This window comes from Sus scrofa, chromosome 14 (genome assembly GCF_000003025.6).
Source record: "Sus scrofa isolate TJ Tabasco breed Duroc chromosome 14, Sscrofa11.1, whole genome shotgun sequence".
Classification (NCBI taxonomy): Eukaryota; Metazoa; Chordata; class Mammalia; order Artiodactyla; family Suidae; genus Sus; species Sus scrofa.
This window is the reverse complement of record NC_010456.5, coordinates 6,848,563-6,859,311: the sequence shown is the minus strand read 5'-3', so window position 1 is coordinate 6,859,311 and position 10,749 is coordinate 6,848,563.

Sequence of the window (10,749 nt, the reverse complement as noted above, 5' to 3'; positions counted from 1 at the left end):
ATCCTCTGGGTACCTGCAGGAGACTATGCTTCCCCCCATCCTCAAATAACAAAGAGCTAGGAACCTAATCTAGTAAGATAAACATCCATGATAATTAGGTATACATTTATAAAGAGGTCTTGTGGTCATTTTCTTTAGTTCTTACATCAACCCTTGGGGAACAGGCAGGTCTGGAACTGGTGTCTTAATTCTCAGATTTGAAACCTGGGGAACTCCAATGAAATGACTTGCTCAAAGTCTTGCCATTTTAGTACCCATTAGCAATACCAGTTCCCCCTTATGCTCTTACCTTCCCATCATCCCTCCTGTTTAGCTTCCCTCCAACACCCTTTCCTAATCATTTAACATGCACGAAGCACTTTGAAACAGCTTGATCTCATATTATCCTCATAACAAGCCTGTGAGGTTGGTAGGGCAGGCATCATTATACCATTTGGGAGATTGAGAAGGTACAACTCAGAAAGGTTAGGGGTTTTGTCGAGGTCTAATGGCTAGTATTGGCCCCTGGTTTCAGCTGTGATATGGAAAGGCTAGTAAGGAGTAAAGCAGCTGAGAAGAGACCTTGAAGATTACTCTGCTGTTCTGCTTGCTGTCTTGACCCTCCCATCCCTGGCGCAGTCTTCAGGGCCAAGATTTGGCCAAGGGACTGCCCTGCTCTGTCCTGGTCTGGTGAAACAGAGCAGAACTCCATGGTCCTTTCCCACCATGTCTTCCACCTGCTTTTGTCTGTAGAAATACTTTGGCCAAAGGATAAGTTTAATCAGAGACATGAGAAAATACAGACAGAGGAAAATAAGGCCAAATAGCAATGGTTTACCCATTAAAGAAAGCCAAGGACTTTTAGTTCCTCCTCAAAGGCTATAGATAATATTCTGAGCCATATCCTTCCAGCTGTCTTTTAGATACTGAAACCCTCATTAGGTGGAAGAACTTAACTACATAACTACCAGGCCATAGCCATGACATAAGCTGCCACAATTCCAAGAACTAGCTCTTCAAAGAAATAGGAATAAACCGACCCTAGAATTGAAGATTAACTGTACTTAAGATGACGCTGGTCAGTCCACACTGCAGGACCAATTTCAGGATGACTGTCAGAGCTGACCATACTGTTTCTGCACCCAGCCCCCTCCCTCCACCTATACACCCCGGAAACTCCCCTTTAAAAGCTTTTGTCAGAAAGCTTAGGCAGTGGGTTAAGATCTCAACTGCAGCAGCTCAGTTCACTGCAGAGGTACAGGTTCAATCCCCTGGCCTGAGGCAGTGAGTTAAAGGATCTGGCACTGCCACAGCTGTGGCTTGGATTCAAGCCCTGCTCCGGGAACTTCCATAAGCCACAGGTGTAGGCATGAGGAGGGGGGAAAAAAAAATAGTCTTTCCCTGCTGGTTGTCAGTGGGGAGAGTCAACCTTCGGACATGAATCTGCCCTCCTCCCCAGTTGCTGGCCTCCAAAATAAAGCAAACTTTCCTTTCCACCAAGTTTGCATCTTTATTGACTTTAGAGCAGCTAACAACTGGACCCCACTTTCGGTGGGCCTGCCCACGCAGTATGAGAAGGCAGGACTCCAGCTCAGTAAGTGTCCGCTCAGGAATGAAGGTCAGTTCCATCCTTCTGCAGTCACTTCATCCTGGAAGACTGACTTTTTTTTTTTCCCCTCTTTTGTTCTTTTTTAGGGTCGCACCCACAGCAGATGGAGGTTCCAGGCTAGGGGTCAAATCAGAGCTGTAGCCACCGGCCTACGCCAGGGCCATAGCAACACCAGATCCAAGCCGTGTCTGCGACCTACACCACAGCTCCAGCTCACGGCAACACTGGATCCTGAACCCACTGAGTGAGGCCAGGGATTGAACCCGTAACCTCATGGTTCCTAGTCAGATTCGTTTCCCCTGCGCCATGATGGGAACTCCCGGAAGACCGACTCTTTGAGTGCATGATTCCAGAAAGATGGTTGGATCCAGTTGGATCCAGCCAGTTCACAACACTGACAGTCCCACAGATATATACATATATATCATTTTGCATAAATATACATCTGCGATATGCTGGGTGCCGATAGATCGCCGTGCCAAACACACTCCATGGGTGCCAGATAAATAAGTTCACATTGCCTAAGCCCAGGGATTTCTGGCAGTCAGGGAGGAGCCTGAGAGCTGCTGCACCTGAGGCCTCGCAGGGGCCCAGGGCTCCTCGGCTGCTCAGAGAAACTCAGCCCTCGCCTCAGAGAGGAAGGTGAGGTCAGCAGCTTTTCCCGGCAGTGTCCCGAAGCAGCAACAGGGCAAAGGGCGAGGAGGAGGACTTCACTGCACTCCGCTGACCCGGGGTCACGTCCCTGCCTGCACCAAGAGGTCTCAACACACTGAAAGGTTTTTGGCTCGTTGCTTCTTAACCACTAATGATGGCATAAAGGTCTTCCGGAGGGGGTGGCACGGAGGCCTGTCAGGGAGGTCACCTGATGCAATCCTGTGGGGAAAGAAAGGAGGCACTAGGCTAGGAGGCAGAAACAAAGGCAGCGATGCCCCAGAGTTGACCAAGCATCGTGAGAAACCTGGGGATAGTCATTGACATGGATAATTCCCCCTGGAGAATTATTCAGTAAAGACCCCCACCCCGATCCCCCAGCATCCACCTCGGAATCCTGTACGCCCTACCTTGCTCTCCTGGGAAAACCTGGGGAGGTGACCTAGGTTTCAGCCTTGAGGAATGAGGGCTTGCTGGGCTGACATGAGGATTTCCCATCTTCCGGTCCTGGCTCTGCCACTGACTCACCATGTGGCCTTGGGAAAACAACGTCCCTCCCCTGCTCAGTCCTCATCCTCCTATCTGCAGATGGGGCACTTTAACTGCTTTTTGGTTCTTCCAGCACCCTCTCCAAGTCTATGTCTCTCAGATTTTGCAGGGACAAAGGAAACTAGTGGCAGTGTAATCTCAGCAGCCTAGTTCATCAGGCTTCTCCCTCTGCCCTACTCTGGGCTGAGCCCCAGGACTCACCTGGGGGCAGGGCCATCAGGAGGGGCAGGGGGTTCAGCAGGTCGAAGGCTCCTCCACCGGATCCGGTTGAGCAGGACCTTGACCTTGTTCCAGTGGGAGAGATCCCGCTGAGCAGAGGGTGGGGGGGGGTGTCACCCAGAGCCCCTCCCCACAACATACCCCTGACCAAGCTCCCAGAGTTAGTTGTCATCACAGCCAGGACAAGTCACCTGCTCCAAACAGGAATCCTCTCATTTTCCAGCCTTCAGGGTATCCACGCATCCCCACCCATCCTGCCACCTGGCCCCACATATATCCCTCCCCTACCTTGTGTCCCTGGGAGGATGGAAAGGTATGAGCTGGCTCTGCCGGGGCCTCTGACAGCCTGGGAGGCCTGGCACTGGGCGCGCCTGCCTTGAGGGGTGAAGCTGTTTTTGCTCCTTCAGAAAGAGAAGCAGATTACTCAAGGCCAGAAACAGGAAGCAACCCGCCCAGCCCAGGGCTCAGGAGGTCTGCTGGTGGAGCCCTGGGCAGGCAGGACACAGAGGGAGACACAAAACCCCTCACCTGTCTCTGTTTGGCTGAGTTGCTCCCATGGCCCATGTACCTCACTGCCTGGGGTGTGAGAGGGTGGGAGTGAAGGGGCCAGGGCCGACTCCTTCTCCTCTTCAGGATCCTGTGCACAGCAGAGATGGGCCTCAGGGCCTGGCTAGGAGGCCAGAGCTGTTCTGAAGGGCATCCTGGTTCTGGGGGTTCCACCCCTCCTCCGCCTCCCCACTCACCTGCCCGCCTGCTTGCCTGAGCGCCCACAGCTCACTCACCCCCAGGGCCCTCTGAGTCTGCAGCTGCAGGCACAGCTGCTGCAGCCTTGCCATCTGCTCCAACACCAGGCACAGGTGTTCCAGGTAGCGAAGACCCTGCCCAGGAAGGCAGGCCCAGGCCTCAGGCCCCAAGCCCTCCACCTGTGGCACAGAGTGAAGAGGGGAGACTTCCGACCCCAACCAGCCTCCCACCCTCAGGGGCCAGCAGATGGGGGCAGGATATATAAGAGGAAGAACACACACCTAGCTGGCCTCCCAGTAGCCACTCAGGCAGGCCCCGGACCGGCCCAGCTCCATACAGCTGGGAGCCAGGTGAGGTGAAGTTCTCACACAACCCATCAATTAGTGGTGAGTTACACCCCACCCTGAGAGAGCTCCAAGGAGAGCAAGTTGGGGAGGGGGAGGACTCCATCCTCCATCCCATTCTTTTTTTTCTTTTTTGGCCGCCCCGAGGCCTATGGAGTTCCCAGGCCAGGGATCAGATCCAAGCCGTAGTCAAGACCTATGCCACAGCTGTGGCAACGCTGGATCCTTAACCCACTGTGCCAGGCCAGGGATCGAACCTGTGTCCCAGTGCTCCCAAGATGCCGCCGATCCCACTGCGCCACAGTGGAGACTCCCATCCCATCTTGAGAGTTGGCACTCACCACCTCTGGTTTTTCCAGGCCAGCCTCTAGGTCACTCTCTGCCTTGGTGGCCTCCTGTCCCCCTGCTCCACAAAGGGGCATTTCACTCTCAGGCTTGCTGGCGGCTTCAGGCAGCAGCAGTGTTGTGATGAGCTGGCAGGGGAAGTCGGGAGCTGGCAGGACCGCTCCAGCACCTGCTCCAGCTTCCGGCTGGCCAGAAGCCGGCTAAAGTGGGCAGGAGGCTCCGTGACACCAAGAGCCCGGGGCTTAGGGCTCCCCGTGGGCTCAAAGTTCAGAGAGTCTTGAGAAAGGCCCGGTGAGGTGGCCAGGGAGCTTTCTCCCACTGCCATCTCCACTCCTGAGTCCTGGGAGGTCGGTTTGAGAAGCAGCACCTGCTTCCTGAGACCTCTCAGCCTGCCATCCCCATTCCAGGAGTCTGCCGAGCACCCTAGAGCATCGTCTGGGATCCGTCTGTAGGTGCTGGTGACTCCAGGCACTACACAGCCACATGCCAGGTCCTCGCCAGTCCCATCTGCAAGAAGAGTGTCATCAGGCTGGGCAGGCTGTCCCCAACACCCCCAGCATTCCTGGCAGCTTGTGGCATTCCCTGGGAGGAGTGTCCTGGGCCAGTGGTGACAAGAAGAGCCTGGTCAGACACATCCCCACCCAGATCTCTCTCCAACCCTGGCTGGGAGATGTTAGGATGGGGTTCTCTTTGCCAGAGTGATTCTTAGCGATATCTTCCTTCCAGGGGTTGGGCACTGTCTTCTGGGAGCCCTTGTGCTCAGACCCCTGGGGTCAGCCTAAGACCTCTGAGCCAAAATTAAGGAGCCTCAGCCTCTTCTGTGGCTCCCCAAAGAGGAGTATGACTGTGCGGCAGCCTCAGGGAGCGGGGAAGGGGTGCAAAGAGAGAAACTGGCATTAGGATGGAAGAGGAAGCCCACCCTGGCATTCCTAGGGCAGGGTAATAAAAAATAAAAATCGCTATAACCATTTGGGACTTTTGTTTTTTTAAGTGAGAAACAGAGGCGATTTTGTGAAGAATCAGAAGAAAAAAAGTGTAAACGGAAGAAAAGGAGCTGGGGAGTAGAGGAGAAGCAGCGTGCTCCCCCATTCACTATCCCACAGCCCTCCCTGCCTGTGTCAGGTTCTCCTACGATCTAGGATCTGGGCTCCCCGACTGTAATGATGCAGAAACTCAGGCTGGAGAGGTGGAGGGCCGCCTTCGTCTCCCAGCCGGCCACAGCCGGCCACTCGGGAGAGCTGGATGCCAATGCAGGCTCCTCTGGGCGAGGAAGTCGGCCAGGAAGTCCACTCCTGCGCGGCTCCTTGGAAAGGAGTCCGCCGCCGCGGAGGGAGCTTTTCGGAACTACTCGCTGGGCAGGACGGAGAAGGACCCAGACGGGGAATTAGAGGGAAGTGGACCCGGAGGAGGGGGGCGACGGAGGTGGTGGCCAATTTAACGCCAAAAGCCCACGGGTCTCCGACGTGCAAGACGAGGTCCCCCAGCCCTTCCTAAGGAAGGCGGCGAGGAGGGCGCAACGAGGTCGGGCGCCTCGGGCGGCCTGTGCCGGGGTAGGGCGGGGAGCGCCGACCGGGGCCCAAGGGGAGCGGGAGTCGGCTCCTAGCCTGAGGCCCCGGCCGGCCCGGGCGTGGGCCACTCACCCCGGCCGCCGTGGAGCGGCTCCACGGCGAAGACGCGCCGCCGGCCCAGCATGGCCCCAATCCTGGCCCCGACGCGGCGCCCCGGCCGTGGCCGCTGCCGCCGGACCGAACGATCCCGGCCGGCGTCCCCGCGCCGCCGTCGGGCTGGCGGCTGGGCTGGCGCGTCCGGCCGGGGCTGGGCGCGGCCCGGGGACCCTCCCAGCGGGGTGGGGGAGGGGCGGCCGGGGGGAGGGGTGCGCAGGTGTTCGGGCGGCGCGGCGCGGGGTGGGCGCGCCAAGAGGGCAGGGGCCTGGGGGCCCCCTAGTGCGGGCGGGGAGCGGGACCCGATCTGCTGTCCTTCGCTCCCTCCTGCCTGGGGATGCTGTCGGATTCGTGGCCCGGGGTCACCCGGCCCTCAGTTCCCAAACAGGGTCTGTCTTCCTGCCGCCGACATGGAGCCGGGCGGGGGTGCGGGGCGGCGGCGACCGGACGCGAGCACGGAAGGAAATGGAAGCGCACGTGCCAACGGTGGGAAGAGCGCTGCTCTAGACCCCAGCGTCCCTGCGCTCTCAGCTGTGGGCCTTGGGACAAGTCACTCCGCCACTCAGAAACCAGGCTCCATCGAAGGAGGAAGTGAGTCCTGGCACAGGGAAAGCCTTTCCAGCAGTTGCAGAGCTCCTGTGTCCTGAGCCAGATCTGGATCCCCTCCTCGTCCCACCTCTTTTCCTCACCCAGGTACGCTAAAGCTTGGGGGTGGGGGGCGGGATCCCTGTCCCCACCCCCACCCCACTCTCTTTGTGTCCATAGGATTCCACCACCCCCACAATGGGAGCCCAGGCAGCTGCTAAAGGTGAGACAGCCTGTGACAAGATGGACTAGTGGCCCCTAAGGAAACCTCAGCCTCCTGAGGAAGGTGACAAGGCTGGAAAAATCCGGGCATGACCCTGAGGGAGGGAGATAAGGGAGCTCGTGGACGTGCAAACTTGCACCTGAGCCTCTGGAGGAGGGGGCTAGGGCTGGGAGCAAGTGGCTTTTCAGTGGGAGAGAGATGACAGTTGTTGCCACCACCTCCTCCCTCCCACCCTTTCTCAACACCCCAAGCAGGAGCCGACATCAGAGAACCACAAACAAGATTGTAACTGTGTGAGATGGGGGAACAGGCCTACAAGTAGGCCCTGGGAAGAATGCGAGCCAAGAGCCTGAATTGCTCCTCACACCTGGATTTTCAAGCCAAGCCCTGCCCTGCTAGCCGTGGGTCCTCTGGGCCGCCCCTCCCAGCCCTGTCCTCCCGGACAGCAACCCCCGTTCCTCTTTCCCAGGCACAGAGAGGGACACTGAGCACACTGGCCCTGGGGGAACTGCTTTGTGCAAGTCCGAAGGGAGGAGGGCTGGTGGGTCAGGTGGCTTCCTCCCTCCAAAGTCAGAGGGTGGGGAGGTAAGGGGAGGGAACCTTTGCCACATCTTGTCCTGAATTTGGAGAATGTGGGGCCAGATTCCAAGCAGTCTCTGTGGTGACTGTGGGCAGGAATGCATCTGGAGCAGGAAGCCCAGCCAGCAGGAATGCGGTGTCTCAGCACAAGCCTTTGTGTGGGCTCAAACCACACACACACACACACACACACCCCAAGCACCCTCTCCATGCAGATGTGCACAGTTGGGGAGGGCTCACCCCATCTGCCCTCTGCTGCCCTGACTGCCAGCCCCATGCCTGCTGGGCCAGGCACTTACCCCGCTACCCCAGAGGGCCCTGAGGCCCCACATGACCCCCTCCACTGTCCTACTAGAGGAGAATCTCCAACTTTTTATTTTTATTTTTTAGGGCTGCACCCATGCATAGAACCATGCATAGGTTCCCAAGCTAGAGGTCGAATCAGAGCTGTAGCCACTGGCCTACAACACAGCCACAGCAACATCAGATCTGAGCTGCATCTGCAACCTACACCACAACTCACAGCAACACTGGATCCTTAACCCACTGAGCGAGGCCAGGGATCGAACTTGCATTTTCATGGATGCAAGTCAGATTCATTTCCACTGAGAACTTCTGGAATCTGAGAATCTTCTCTCTTTAAATGAAGGAAGGGGAGGGGCTGCACAGCCACCCCTCACTGCCTACCTGAGGGGTGAGCAGCTACTGTGAGTTCCTGAGACAGAAGGTGGCCCCAGCAGTCATCCTCCAGGCTGAGGCTAGGGACACGCTGCCTCTTACCCTCCATGAGGAAGTTCCAGCTGCAGGAAGCACCTTTCCTGCAAGCTCAGCACTGAGCTTGTGGGAGGAAGGGCGACAGCCCAGCTGAGAGCCTGGGGCAGCTCCTGCCAGACTAGAGGTGGCTGCAAGCTGTGGTGACCTCCTCTATGGCCTGGAAGGTTACCTCCGGTGATGGAGGAGACAGAGCACCCCAGTGCCAGCCGGAAACCCAGGAGTCAGTCTCAGCCCCCTCTCCTTACTGCTAGGAGCTTTTGGACAGTGTCTTATCCTCTCTGTCCTCGGTTTCTTTATCTAAACAAGGATGACAATAGTACCTACCTCAGAATCATGAGAATCAGAGTTAAAGCACTTGAGAATTATCTAGCGGTGTCCCCTTGGGAAAGTCATTTTCTCATCTCTAATAGAAGTGGGCTGTATCAGAAGCTCTCTCGGGTCCCTTCTAACTCGAATCTATCATCATTTCTGAAGTTATTGCCCCAAATATAGAAAAAAAGGAAAGGGGGCACTGTGCTGGACAAATGCAGCCACACGGTGGGGCAGTGCCTCCTCCCCACCCCAGCATGTCTGAGTCAAAGCAGGTGGCTTGGGTGAAATTGAAGGCAGGAGGCAGAGACCAAAGGCTACCCCCAAGCTTCTCTGCTGACAAAAAGGATTGGCTAATAACTCCTTCTTCCAATGAAGTTGGTCCCCAAGCTCAGGCTGGCTTTGGGGCAGTAGCGAGCTCTGATGACGAAACCCTTGGGCCCCAGGGAGAAAAGCTGGCTGCCACAATTAGACACGTGGATTTTACCTTGAACCCAGTCAACCTTCAAAGGCCTTCGGCAGCTCGCTGGCCTACGTGTTTCACGTGTGTTTCCACTTCCCATTCGTCCTCCGTTCTTTAGAACACTGCTGGCCACCAGGGTTTGTTACTGATGGGGATCTGAACATGTTAATATGCCAACTCATCCTTTTCCACCTGTCACTTCCCTGTTGAGAATTTTTTCCAAGTGTCCCCAGAGCCTCAAGGTGAAGTTCAAACCATATCTTCTGGCACTCAAGATTCCCATCTTTCTGATCTTATCTCAGTATCCCCTTCAGCCGCTGCCCTAAACTGCGCATTCCACTTGCACTCAGCCCCTCACTCTGCATCTCCCTCCTCCGTCGGTCCATGTCCTGTTCATCCTCTCATACCATGGCCCCTGCTCTGAACTCACCGGATTCTTTGTGCTCACCATCTCATACCATTATTCATTTATGGCAGCTCAGTCACTGCCTTGACAATTCTCTTTAGGAAAGCCAACAAAGTGCTTTGTTTTCCATGCTCCCACTGCGCCAGGACCCAAAAATTGACAGTCCCTTTTGTGAGCATTCACCCCAGCTGGTAATTACACCTGACACTAGGTGGCGCCAAGGAGCCCATCCCACTTGGGAACAGACAGTTCTGGCCTGACAACCCCTGAACCACAGCCAGCATTGATCTTTCCTATGAAAATAAAGGCAGCCATCCAGGCAAAAGGTGAGACAATTACACCAAGGGGTAAATTATAGCAAGGTGCCTGAGGAGGCAACGCAGGCAGTCTCTACCAGGATTCCTTCTAAAAAGAGGCAGGTAGCACAAAATGTCCACTGAAGCCCCGCTTTGCTCTTTTCTTTCAGGCTGACAGGGGCCACAGAGGAGGTGGATGGGGGAGGGGTCTGGAGCACCCAGTGGCACCTGTGCACCCTTCTGAAATGGCTTCTGAGATTAGAACTGGGGGTGATGTGTTGACCACTGCCCCCTGCCTGACTGAAACATATCCCTAGGGCAGGCAAGCCTAGCACCAGCTTTCAAATCAACCACTAGTGAAGCCAGTTGGAGCTCCTGGGAAGGGGCCGGCAGACCAACCCTGACTTGAAGGTGAAGCCCTTGGTGGGTGGCAGTCCTCGGGGGGAGGGGGGCGCTGCTGGCTTGTCTCTCCAGGCAACGCAAACTCACAGTCCTGTCCAAGAGTATTCCTGAGGGTGATTTTTTTCAAAGGGGTGCAGACATGCTTGGGCAAGTGTAGGAGGCCCTCTAGAGGTGGCCCTCTCTCCCCCCATCCAGCTCTGGGGAACTCAGCAGGGCTGGCAGCATCCACACCCAGTCAAGCAGCGAGAGGCACAGCGTGCCAGCCCAGCCCGTGCTGGCAGGGCCAGATGCTGTCTGCAACAGGCGGAAGGGGTCTCAGGGGACATCTCCTGTTTGCTGCCGGCCCTTGCGCATCCCTTCCCCTCCGCAGGCTCCCAGTGAGAACCTCATTCCTCTACCAGGGATCATCCCAATAAAACAGGTATCTTTACAAAAGGGTCCAGGAAGAGCATGGCTAAAAGGGGCAAGCCTCTTCAGTAGGGCGTGTCATGTGGCGAAGCATCTGGTAGGGTGAGGGTTTGAGAGAAGGGGAGATAAAAGGGAAAACGTTATATATATAAAGACTCTCCACCCAATATGGGGAGAAGCTCATCCCCAGAGGCTGGGGCAGG